Source organism: Phalangium opilio, unplaced genomic scaffold, assembly GCF_054372755.1.
Source record: "Phalangium opilio isolate 3A_F unplaced genomic scaffold, DU_Popi_V2 ptg001170l_1, whole genome shotgun sequence".
In the NCBI taxonomy this organism is placed as follows: domain Eukaryota; kingdom Metazoa; phylum Arthropoda; class Arachnida; order Opiliones; family Phalangiidae; genus Phalangium; species Phalangium opilio.
Genome location: NW_028324255.1, coordinates 2,945,597 through 2,958,155, shown reverse-complemented (window position 1 = coordinate 2,958,155; position 12,559 = coordinate 2,945,597). Strand labels below are relative to the sequence as shown.

The window sequence follows — 12,559 nt, the reverse complement described above, 5'->3', positions numbered from 1 at the left end:
GAGCCCACCCGGGAGAGGTGTTGTGGGGTCTCAGATGTAGCGTGAAAAGTTATAACTTTTCCACAATACCTGAAAAACATATCATTTCCGAGCTTCCGTGGCTCAATGGTTAGCGCGTTCGGCTGTAAACCAACAGGTTGGTGGTTCGAGCCCACCCGGGAGCGGTGTTTTGGGATCTCAAATGTAACGTAAAAAGCCAAAGTTTTTCCACAATACCTGTCGACCATTTAATTTTTGGGCTTCCGTGGCGCAATGGTTAGCGCGTTCGGCTGTTAACCGAAAGGTTGGTGGTACGAGCCCATCCGGGAGCGGTGTTGTGAGGTCTCTGATGTAACGTAAAAAGTCAGAGTTTTTCCACAATACCTGACGAACATTTAATTTTTGGGCTTCCGTGGCGCAATGGTTAGCGCGTTCGGCTCTTAACCAACAGGTTGGTGGTTCGAGCCCACCCGGGAGAGGTGTTGTGGGGTCTCAGATGTAGCGTGAAAAGTCATAACATTTCCACAATACCTGACAACCATTTAATTTCTGAGCTTCCGTGGCTCAATGGTTAGCGCGTTCGGCTGTTAACCAATAGGTTGGTGGTTCGAGCCCACCCGGGAGAGGTGTTGTGGGGTCTCAGATGTAGCGTAAAAAGTCAAAACTTTTCCACAATACGTGACAATCATTTAATTTCTGAGTTTCCGTGGCTCAATGGTTAGCGCGTTCGGCTGTTAACCAATAGGTTGGTGGTTCGAACCCACCCGGAAGCGGTGTTGTGAGGTCTCTGATGTGACGTAAAAAGTCAAAGTTTTTCCAAAATACCTGACGACCATATAATTTTTGGGCTTCCGTGGCGCAATGGTTAGCGCGTTCAGCTGTTAACCGAAAGGTTGGTGGTTCGAGCCCACCCGGGAGAGATGTTGTGGGGTCTCAGATGTAGCGTGAAAAGTCATAACATTTCCACAATACCTGACAACCATTTAATTTCTGAGCTTCCGTGGCTCAATGGTTAACGCGTTCGGCTGTTAACCAATAGGTTGGTGGTTCGAGCCCACCCGGGAGAGGTGTTGTGGGGTCTCAGATGTAGCGTAACAAGTCAAAACTTTTCCACGATACGTGACAACCATTTAATTTCTGAGTTTCCGTGGCTCAATGGTTTGCGCGTTCGGCTGTTAACCAATAGGTTTGTGGTTCGAGCACACCTGGGAGCGGTAATGTGAGGTCTCAGATGTAACGTAAAAAGTCAGAGTTTTTCCACAATACCTGACGAACATTTAATTTTTGGGCTTCCGCTGCGCAATGGTTAGCGCGTTCAGCTGTTAACCGAAAGGTTGGTGGTTCGAGCCCACCCGGGATAGGTGTTGTGGGGTCTCAGATCTACCGTGAAAAGTCATAAGTTTTCCACAATACCTGACAACCATTTAATTTCTGAGCTTCCGTGGCGCAATGGTTAGCGCGTTCAGCTGTTAACCGAAAGGTTGTTGGTTCGAGCCCACCCGGAAGAGATGTTGTGGGGTCTCAGATGTAGCGTGAAAAGTCATAACTTTTCCACAATACCTGAAAAACATTTAATTTCTGAGTTTACGTGGCTCAATGGGTAGGGCGTTCGTCTGTTAACGTATAGGTTGGTGGTTCGAGCCCACCCGGGAGAGATGTTGTGGGGTCTCAGATGTAGCGTGAAAATCATAGCTTTTCCACAATACCTGACAACTATTTAATTTCTGAGCATCCGTGGCCCAATGGTAGGCGCGTTCGGCTGTTAACCAATAGGTTGGTGCTTCGAGCCCACCCGGGAGAGGTGTTGTGGGGTCTCAGATGTAGCGTGAAAAGTTATAACTTTTCCACAATACCTGAAAAACATATCATATCCGAGTTTCCGTGGCTCAATGGTTAGCGCGTTCGGCTGTAAACCAACAGGTTGGTGGTTCGAGCCCACCCGGGAGCGGTGTTTTGGGATCTCAAATGTAACGTAAAAAGCCCAAGTTTTTCCACAATACCTGTCGACCATTTAATTTTTGGGCTTCCGTGGCGCAATGGTTAGCGCGTTCGGCTGTTAACCGAAAGGTTGGTGGTACGAGCCCATCCGGGAGCGGTGTTGTGAGGTCTCTGATGTAACGTAAAAAGTCAGAGTTTTTCCACAATACCTGACGAACATTTAATTTTTGGGCTTCCGTGGCGCAATGGTTAGCGCGTTCAGCTGTTAACCGAAAGGTTGTTGGTTAGAGCCCACCCGGGATAGGTGTTGTAGGGTCTCAGATGTACCGTGAAAAGTCATAACTTTTCCACAATAATTGACAACCATTTAATTTCTGAGCTTCTGTGGCTCAATGGATAGCGCGTTCGGCTCTTAACCAACAGGTTGGTGGTTCGAGCCCACCCGGGAGAGGTGTTGTGGGGTCTCAGATGTAGCGTGAAAAGTCATAACATTTCCACAATACCTGACAACCATTTAATTTCTGAGCTTCCGTGGCTCAATGGTTAGCGCGTTCGGCTGTTAACCAATAGGTTGGTGGTTCGAGCCCACCCGGGAGAGGTGTTGTGGGGTCTCAGATGTAGCGTAAAAAGTCAAAACTTTTCCACAATACGTGACAATCATTTAATTTCTGAGTTTCCGTGGCTCAATGGTTAGCGCGTTCGGCTGTTAACCAATAGGTTGGTGGTTCGAACCCACCCGGAAGCGGTGTTGTGAGGTCTCTGATGTGACGAAAAAGTCAAAGTTTTTCCAAAATACCTGACGACCATATAATTTTTGGGCTTCCGTGGCGCAATCGTTTGCGCGTTCAGCTGTTAACCGAAAGGTTCGTGGTTCGAGCCCACCCGGGATAGGTGTTGTGGGGTCTCAGATCTACCGTGAAAAGTCATAACTTTTCCACAATACCTGACAACCATTTAATTTCTGAGCTTACGTGGCGCAATGGTTAGCGCGTTCAGCTGTTAACCGAAAGGTTGGTGGTTCGAGCCCACCCGGGAGAGATGTTGTGGGGTCTCAGATGTAGCGTGAAAAGTCATAACATTTCCACAATACCTGACAACCATTTAATTTCTGAGCTTCCGTGGCTCAATGGTTAGCGCGTTCGGCTGTTAACCAATAGGTTGGTGGTTCGAGCCCACCCGGGAGAGGTGTTGTGGGGTCTCAGATGTAGCGTGAAAAGTCATAACTTTTCCACAATACCTGAAAAACATTAATTTCTGAGTTTCCGTGGCTCAATGGTTAGCGCGTTCGGCTGTTAACCAATAGGTTGGTGGTTCGAACCCACCCGGGAGCGGTGTTGTGAGGTCTCTGGTGTGACGTAAAAAGTCAAAGTTTTTCCAAAATACCTGACGACCATATCATTTTTGGGCTTCCGTGTGGCAATGGTTAGCGCGCTCAGCTGTTATTCAAAAGGTTGGTGGTTCGAGCCCACCTGAGAGCGGTGTTGTGAGGTATCAGTTGTAACGTAAAAAGTCAGAGTTTTTCCACAATACCTGACGAACATTAATTTTTGGGCTTCCGTGGCGCAATGGTTAGCGCGTTCAGCTGTTAACCAAAAGGTTCGTGGTTCGAGCCCATCCGGGATAGGTGTTGTGGGGTCTCAGATCTACCGTGAAAAGTCATAACTTTTCCACAATACCTGACAACCATTTAATTTCTGAGCTTCCGTGGCGCAATGGTTAGCGCGTTCGTCTGTTAACCAATAGGTTGGTGGTTCGAGCCCACCCGGGAGAGGTGTTGTGGGGTCTCAGATGTAGCGTGAAAAGTCATAACTTTTCCACAATACCTAACAACTATTTAATTTCTGAGCTTCTGTGGCTTAATGGTTGGCGCGTTCGGCTGTTGACCAATAGGTTGGTGGTTCGAGCCCACCCGGGAGAGGTGTTGTGGGGTCTCAGATCTACCGTGAAAAGTCATAACTTTTCCACAATACCTGACAACCATTTAATTTCTGAGCTTCCGTGGCGCAATGGTTAGCGCGTTCGTCTGTTAACCAATAGGTTGGTGGTTCGAGCCCACCCGGGAGAGGTGTTGTGGGGTCTCAGATGTAGCGTGAAAAGTCATAACTTTTCCACAATACCTGAAAAACATTTAATTTCTGAGTTTCCGTGGCTCAATGGTTAGCGCGTTCGGCTGTTAACCAATAGATTGGTGGTTCGAGCATACCCGGGAGCGGTGTTGTGAGGTCTCTGATGTGACGTAAAAAGTCAGAGTTTTTCCACAATACCTGACGAACATTTAATTTTTGGGCTTCCGTGTGGCAATGGTTAGCGCGCTCAGCTGTTATTCAAAGGTTGGTGGTTCGAGCCCACCTGGGAGCGGTGTTGTGAGGTATCAGATGTAACGTAAAAAGTCAGAGTTTTTCCACAATACCTGACGAACATTTAAATTTTGGGCTTCCGTGGCTCAATGGTTAGCGCGTTCAGCTGTTAACCGAAAGGTTGGTGGATCGAGCCCACCCGGGATAGGTGTTGTGGGGTCTCAGATCGACCGTGAAAAGTAATAACTTTTCCACAATAATTGACAACCATTTAATTTCTGAGCTTCTGTGGCTCAATGGTTAGCGCGTTCGGCTCTTAACCAACAGGTTGGTGGTTCGAGCCCACCCGGGAGAGGTGTTGTGGGGTCTCAGATGTAGCGTGAAAAGTCATAACATTTCCACAATACCTGACAACCATTTAATTTCTGAGGTTCCGTGGCTCAATGGTTAGCGCGTTCGGCTGTTAACCAATAGGTTGGTGGTTCGAACCCACCCGGAAGCGGTGTTGTGAGGTCTCTGATGTGTAGTAAAAAGTCAAAGTTTTTCCAAAATACCTGACGACCATATAATTTTTGGGCTTCCGTGGCGCAATCGTTTGCGCGTTCAGCTGTTAACCGAAAGGTTCGTGGTTCGAGCCCACCCGGGATAGGTGTTGTGGGGTCTCAGATCTACCGTGAAAAGTCATAACTTTTCCACAATACCTGACAACCATTTAATTTCTGAGCTTACGTGGCGCAATGGTTAGCGCGTTCAGCTGTTAACCGAAAGGTTGGTGGTTCGAGCCCACCCGGGAGAGATGTTGTGGGGTCTCAGATGTAGCGTGAAAAGTCATAACATTTCCACAATACCTGACAACCATTTAATTTCTGAGCTTCCGTGGCTCAATGGTTAACGCGTTCGGCTGTTAACCAATAGGTTGGTGGTTCGAGCCCACCCGGGAGAGGTATTGTGGGGTCTCAGATGTAGCGTAAAAAGTCAAAACTTTTCCACGATACGTGACAACCATTTAATTTCTGAGTTTCCGTGGCTCAATGGTTTGCGCGTTCGGCTGTTAACCAATAGGTTTGTGGTTCGAGCACACCTGGGAGCGGTAATGTGAGGTCTCAGATGTAACGTAAAAAGTCAGAGTTTTTCCACAATACCTGACGAACATTTAATTTTTGGGCTTCCGCGGCGCAATGGTTAGCGCGTTCAGCTGTTAACCGAAAGGTTGGTGGTTCGAGCCCACCCGGGATAGGTGTTGTGGGGTCTCAGATCTACCGTGAAAAGTCATAAGTTTTCCACAATACCTGACAACCATTTAATTTCTGAGCTTCCGTGGCTCAATGGTTAGCGCGTTCGGCTCTTAACCAACAGGGTGGTGGTTCGAGCCCACCCGGGAGAGGTGTTGTGGGGTCTCAGATGTAGCGTGAAAAGTCATAACATTTCCACAATACCTGACAACCATTTAATTTCTGAGCTTCCGTGGCTCAATGGTTAGCGCGTTCGGCTGTTAACCAATAGGTTGGTGGTTCGAGCCCACCCGGGAGAGGTGTTGTGGGGTCTCAGATGTAGCGTAAAAAGTAAAAACTTTTCCACGATACGTGACAACCATTTAATTTCTGAGTTTCCGTGGCTCAATGGTTAGCGCGTTCGGCTGTTAAACAATAGGTTGGTGGTTCGAACCCACCCGGGAGCGGTGTTGTGAGGTCTCTGATGTGACGTAAAAGTCAAAGTTTTTCCACAATACCTGACGACCATATCATTTTTGTGCTTCCGTGTGGCAATGGTTAGCGCGCTCAGCTGTTATTCAAAAGGTTGGTGGTTCAAGCCCACCTGGGAGCGGTGTTGTGAGGTATCAGTTGTAACGTAAAAAGTCAGAGTTTTTCCACAATACCTGACGAACATTTAATTTTTGGGCTTCCGTGGCGCAATGGTTTGCGCGTTCAGCTGTTAGCCGAAAGGTTCGTGGTTCGAGCCCACCCGGGATAGGTGTTGTGGGGTCTCAGATCTACCGTGAAAAGTCATAACTTTTCCACAATACCTGACAACCATTTAAATTCTGAGCTTCCGTGGCGCAATGGTTAGCGCGTTCGTCTGTTAACCAATAGATTGGTGGTTCGAGCCCACCCGGGAGAGGTGTTGTGGGGTCTCAGATGTAGCGTGAAAAGTCATAACTTTTCCACAATACCTAACAACTATTTAATTTCTGAGCTTCCGTGGCTCAATGGTTGGCGCGTTCGGCTGTTGACCAATAGGTTGGTGGTTCGAGCCCACCCGGGAGAGGTGTTGTGGGGTCTCAGATGTAGCGTGAAAAGTCATACCTTTTCCACAATACCTGAAAAACATTAATTTCTGAGTTTCCGTGGCTCAATGGTTAGCGCGTTCGGCTGTTAACCAATAGGTTGGTGGTTCGAACCCACCCGGAAGCGGTGTTGTGAGGTCTCTGATGTGTAGTAAAAAGTCAAAGTTTTTCCAAAATACCTGACGACCATATAATTTTTGGGCTTCCGTGGCGCAATCGTTTGCGCGTTCAGCTGTTAACCGAAAGGTTCGTGGTTCGAGCCCACCCGGGATAGGTGTTGTGGGGTCTCAGATCTACCGTGAAAAGTCATAACTTTTCCACAATACCTGACAACCATTTAATTTCTGAGCTTACGTGGCGCAATGGTTAGCGCGTTCAGCTGTTAACCGAAAGGTTGGTGGTTCGAGCCCACCCGGGAGAGATGTTGTGGGGTCTCAGATGTAGCGTGAAAAGTCATAACATTTCCACAATACCTGACAACCATTTAATTTCTGAGCTTCCGTGGCTCAATGGTTAACGCGTTCGGCTGTTAACCAATAGGTTGGTGGTTCGAGCCCACCCGGGAGAGGTATTGTGGGGTCTCAGATGTAGCGTAAAAAGTCAAAACTTTTCCACGATACGTGACAACCATTTAATTTCTGAGTTTCCGTGGCTCAATGGTTTGCGCGTTCGGCTGTTAACCAATAGGTTTGTGGTTCGAGCACACCTGGGAGCGGTAATGTGAGGTCTCAGATGTAACGTAAAAAGTCAGAGTTTTTCCACAATACCTGACGAACATTTAATTTTTGGGCTTCCGCGGCGCAATGGTTAGCGCGTTCAGCTGTTAACCGAAAGGTTGGTGGTTCGAGCCCACCCGGGATAGGTGTTGTGGGGTCTCAGATCTACCGTGAAAAGTCATAAGTTTTCCACAATACCTGACAACCATTTAATTTCTGAGCTTCCGTGGCTCAATGGTTAGCGCGTTCGGCTCTTAACCAACAGGGTGGTGGTTCGAGCCCACCCGGGAGAGGTGTTGTGGGGTCTCAGATGTAGCGTGAAAAGTCATAACATTTCCACAATACCTGACAACCATTTAATTTCTGAGCTTCCGTGGCTCAATGGTTAGCGCGTTCGGCTGTTAACCAATAGGTTGGTGGTTCGAGCCCACCCGGGAGAGGTGTTGTGGGGTCTCAGATGTAGCGTAAAAAGTAAAAACTTTTCCACGATACGTGACAACCATTTAATTTCTGAGTTTCCGTGGCTCAATGGTTAGCGCGTTCGGCTGTTAAACAATAGGTTGGTGGTTCGAACCCACCCGGGAGCGGTGTTGTGAGGTCTCTGATGTGACGTAAAAGTCAAAGTTTTTCCACAATACCTGACGACCATATCATTTTTGTGCTTCCGTGTGGCAATGGTTAGCGCGCTCAGCTGTTATTCAAAAGGTTGGTGGTTCAAGCCCACCTGGGAGCGGTGTTGTGAGGTATCAGTTGTAACGTAAAAAGTCAGAGTTTTTCCACAATACCTGACGAACATTTAATTTTTGGGCTTCCGTGGCGCAATGGTTTGCGCGTTCAGCTGTTAGCCGAAAGGTTCGTGGTTCGAGCCCACCCGGGATAGGTGTTGTGGGGTCTCAGATCTACCGTGAAAAGTCATAACTTTTCCACAATACCTGACAACCATTTAAATTCTGAGCTTCCGTGGCGCAATGGTTAGCGCGTTCGTCTGTTAACCAATAGATTGGTGGTTCGAGCCCACCCGGGAGAGGTGTTGTGGGGTCTCAGATGTAGCGTGAAAAGTCATAACTTTTCCACAATACCTAACAACTATTTAATTTCTGAGCTTCCGTGGCTCAATGGTTGGCGCGTTCGGCTGTTGACCAATAGGTTGGTGGTTCGAGCCCACCCGGGAGAGGTGTTGTGGGGTCTCAGATGTAGCGTGAAAAGTCATACCTTTTCCACAATACCTGAAAAACATTAATTTCTGAGTTTCCGTGGCTCAATGGTTAGCGCGTTCGGCTGTTAACCAATAGGTTGGTGGTTCGAACCCACCCGGGAGCGGTGTTGTGAGGTCTCTGGTGTGACGTAAAAAGTCAAAGTTTTTCCAAAATACCTGACGACCATATCATTTTTGGGCTTCCGTGTGGCAATGGTTAGCGCGCTCAGCTGTTATTCAAAAGGTTGGTGGTTCGAGCCCACCTGAGAGCGGTGTTGTGAGGTATCAGTTGTAACGTAAAAAGTCAGAGTTTTTCCACAATACGTGACGAACATTAATTTTTGGGCTTCCGTGGCGCAATGGTTAGCGCGTTCAGCTGTTAACCAAAAGGTTCGTGGTTCGAGCCCACCCGGGATAGGTGTTGTGGGGTCTCAGATCTACCGTGAAAAGTCATAACTTTTCCACAATACCTGACAACCATTTAATTTCTGAGCTTCCGTGGCGCAATGGTTAGCGCGTTCGTCTGTTAACCAATAGGTTGGTGGTTCGAGCCCACCCGGGAGAGGTGTTGTGGGGCCTCAGATGTAGCGTGAAAAGTCATAACTTTTCCACAATACCTAACAACTATTTAATTTCTGAGCTTCCGTGGCTCAATGGTTGGCGCGTTCGGCTGTTGACCAATAGGTTGGTGGTTCGAGCCCACCCGGGAGAGGTGTTGTGGGGTCTCAGATCTACCGTGAAAAGTCATAACTTTTCCACAATACCTGACAACCATTTAATTTCTGAGCTTCCGTGGCGCAATGGTTAGCGCGTTCGTCTGTTAACCAATAGGTTGGTGGTTCGAGCCCACCCGGGAGAGGTGTTGTGGGGTCTCAGATGTAGCGTGAAAAGTCATAACTTTTCCACAATACCTAACAACTATTTAATTTCTGAGCTTCCGTGGCTCAATGGTTGGCGCGTTCGGCTGTTGACCAATAGGTTGGTGGTTCGAGCCCACCCGGGAGAGGTGTTGTGGGGTCTCAGATGTAGCGTGAAAAGTCATAACTTTTCCACAATACCTGAAAAACATTAATTTCTGAGTTTCCGTGGCTCAATGGTTAGCGCGTTCGGCTGTTAACCAATAGGTTGGTGGTTCGAACCCACCCGGGAGCGGTGTTGTGAGGTCTCTGGTGTGACGTAAAAAGTCAAAGTTTTTCCAAAATACCTGACGACCATATCATTTTTGGGCTTCCGTGTGGCAATGGTTAGCGCGCTCAGCTGTTATTCAAAAGGTTGGTGGTTCGAGCCCACCTGAGAGCGGTGTTGTGAGGTATCAGTTGTAACGTAAAAAGTCAGAGTTTTTCCACAATACGTGACGAACATTAATTTTTGGGCTTCCGTGGCGCAATGGTTAGCGCGTTCAGCTGTTAACCAAAAGGTTCGTGGTTCGAGCCCACCCGGGATAGGTGTTGTGGGGTCTCAGATCTACCGTGAAAAGTCATAACTTTTCCACAATACCTGACAACCATTTAATTTCTGAGCTTCCGTGGCGCAATGGTTAGCGCGTTCGTCTGTTAACCAATAGGTTGGTGGTTCGAGCCCACCCGGGAGAGGTGTTGTGGGGCCTCAGATGTAGCGTGAAAAGTCATAACTTTTCCACAATACCTAACAACTATTTAATTTCTGAGCTTCCGTGGCTCAATGGTTGGCGCGTTCGGCTGTTGACCAATAGGTTGGTGGTTCGAGCCCACCCGGGAGAGGTGTTGTGGGGTCTCAGATGTAGCGTGAAAAGTCATAACTTTTCCACAATACCTGAAAAACATTAATTTCTGAGTTTCCGTGGCTCAATGGTTAGCGCGTTCGGCTGTTAACCAATAGGTTGGTGGTTCGAACCCACCCGGGAGCGGTGTTGTGAGGTCTCTGGTGTGACGTAAAAAGTCAAAGTTTTTCCAAAATACCTGACGACCATATCATTTTTGGGCTTCCGTGTGGCAATGGTTAGCGCGCTCAGCTGTTATTCAAAAGGTTGGTGGTTCGAGCCCACCTGAGAGCGGTGTTGTGAGGTATCAGTTGTAACGTAAAAAGTCAGAGTTTTTCCACAATACGTGACGAACATTAATTTTTGGGCTTCCGTGGCGCAATGGTTAGCGCGTTCAGCTGTTAACCAAAAGGTTCGTGGTTCGAGCCCACCCGAGATAGGTGTTGTGGGGTCTCAGATCTACCGTGAAAAGTCATAACTTTTCCACAATACCTGACAACCATTTAATTTCTGAGCTTCCGTGGCGCAATGGTTAGCGCGTTCGTCTGTTAACCAATAGGTTGGTGGTTCGAGCCCACCCGGGAGAGGTGTTGTGGGGCCTCAGATGTAGCGTGAAAAGTCATAACTTTTCCACAATACCTAACAACTATTTAATTTCTGAGCTTCCGTGGCTCAATGGTTGGCGCGTTCGGCTGTTGACCAATAGGTTGGTGGTTCGAGCAAACCCGGGAGAGGTGTTGTGGGGTCTCAGATCTACCGTGAAAAGTCATAACTTTTCCACAATACCTGACAACCATTTAATTTCTGAGCTTCCGTGGCGCAATGGTTAGCGCGTTCGTCTGTTAACCAATAGGTTGGTGGTTCGAGCCCACCCGGGAGAGGTGTTGTGGGGTCTCAGATGTAGCGTGAAAAGTCATAACTTTTCCACAATACCTAACAACTATTTAAATTCTGAGCTTCCGTGGCTCAATGGTTGGCGCGTTCGGCTGTTGACCAATAGGTTGGTGGTTCGAGCCCACCCGGGAGAGGTGTTGTGGGGTCTCAGATGTAGCGTAAAAAGTCAAAACGTTTCCACAATACGTGACAACCGTTTAATTTCTGAGCTTCCGTGGCGCAATGGTTAGCGCGTTCAGCTGTTAACCGAAAGGTTGGTGTTTCGAGCCCACCCGGGAGAGATGTTGTGGGGTCTCAGATGTAGCGTGAAAAGTCATAACTTTTCCACAATACCTGAAAAACATTTAATTTCTGAGTTTCCGTGGCTCAATGGTTAGCGCGTTCGGCTGTTAACCAATAGATTGGTGGTTCGAGCATACCCGGGAGCGGTGTTGTGAGGTCTCTGATGTGACGTAAAAAGTCAGAGTTTTTCCACAATACCTGAAGAACATTTAATTTTTGGGCTTCCGTGTGGCAATGGTTAGCGCGCTCAGCTGTTATTCAAAGGTTGGTGGTTCGAGCCCACCTGGGAGCGGTGTTGTGAGGTATCAGATGTAACGTAAAAAGTCAGAGTTTTTCCACAATACCTGACGAACATTTAAATTTTGGGCTTCCGTGGCTCAATGGTTAGCGCGTTCAGCTGTTAACCGAAAGGTTGGTGGATCGAGCCCACCCGGGAGAGATGTTGTGGGGTCTCAGATGTAGCGTGAAAAGTCATAACTTTTCCACAATACCTGAAAAACATTTAATTTCTGAGTTTCCGTGGCTCAATGGTTAGCGCGTTCGGCTGTTAACCAATAGATTGGTGGTTCGAGCATACCCGGGAGCGGTGTTGTGAGGTCTCTGATGTGACGTAAAAAGTCAGAGTTTTTCCACAATACCTGACGAACATTTAATTTTTGGGCTTCCGTGTGGCAATGGTTAGCGCGCTCAGCTGTTATTCAAAGGTTGGTGGTTCGAGCCCACCTGGGAGCGGTGTTGTGAGGTATCAGATGTAACGTAAAAAGTCAGAGTTTTTCCACAATACCTGACGAACATTTAAATTTTGGGCTTCCGTGGCTCAATGGTTAGCGCGTTCAGCTGTTAACCGAAAGGTTGGTGGATCGAGCCCACCCGGGATAGGTGTTGTGGGGTCTCAGATCGACCGTGAAAAGTCATAACTTTTCCACAATACCTGACAACCATTTAATTTCTGAGCTTCCGTGGCGCAATGGTTAGCGCGTTTAGCTGTTAACCGAAAGGTTGGTGGTTCGAACCCACCCGGGAGAGATGTTGTGGGGTCTCAGATGTAGCGTGAAAAGTCATAACTTTTCCACAATACCTGAAAAACATTTAATTTCTGAGTTTCCGTGGCTCAATGGTTAGCGCGTTCGGCTGTTAACCAATAGATTGGTGGTTTGAGCATACCCGGGAGCGGTGTTGTGAGGTCTCTGATGTGACGTAAAAAGTCAGAGTTTTTCCACAATACCTGACGAACAT

General features: G+C 47.8%; 2 non-coding genes across 2 annotated transcripts; both read left to right on the top strand.

Moving 5' to 3' along the window:
* The first annotated feature begins 91 nt into the window (after positions 1-91).
* Positions 92-164, top strand: TRNAY-GUA (transfer RNA tyrosine (anticodon GUA)). The gene has a single exon. It is a non-coding gene; the product is annotated as a tRNA-Tyr (tRNA).
* A 221-nt stretch (positions 165-385) lies between these two features.
* On the top strand, positions 386-458 carry TRNAK-CUU (transfer RNA lysine (anticodon CUU)). The gene has a single exon. It is a non-coding gene; the product is annotated as a tRNA-Lys (tRNA).
* The last annotated feature ends 12,101 nt before the right edge of the window (positions 459-12,559 follow it).